This window comes from Mastomys coucha, unplaced genomic scaffold (assembly GCF_008632895.1).
Source record: "Mastomys coucha isolate ucsf_1 unplaced genomic scaffold, UCSF_Mcou_1 pScaffold21, whole genome shotgun sequence".
NCBI classification, from domain to species: Eukaryota; Metazoa; Chordata; class Mammalia; order Rodentia; family Muridae; genus Mastomys; species Mastomys coucha.
Window position 1 is genome coordinate 192,168,217 of NW_022196904.1, and position 211 is coordinate 192,168,427.

Below are 211 nucleotides of genomic sequence, written 5' to 3' on the forward strand. Positions count from 1 at the left end.
CCCATCAGTTTAGACCAGGTGTCCGGACTAGGATTCGCTGGCCCCGCCCCGGCCGACATTACGTGATAAAGGACTTTGGTCTGCGCACGCGCGTTCTCTAACTTGTTGCCTGAAGTAGTCTGGGTGTGCCCGAGAGTGGATGGAACAAACGGCGCACCGCTGCTAACCCTAACCCTAGCCCCCACCCACACCTTTTTTTCTTTTTTTGGTC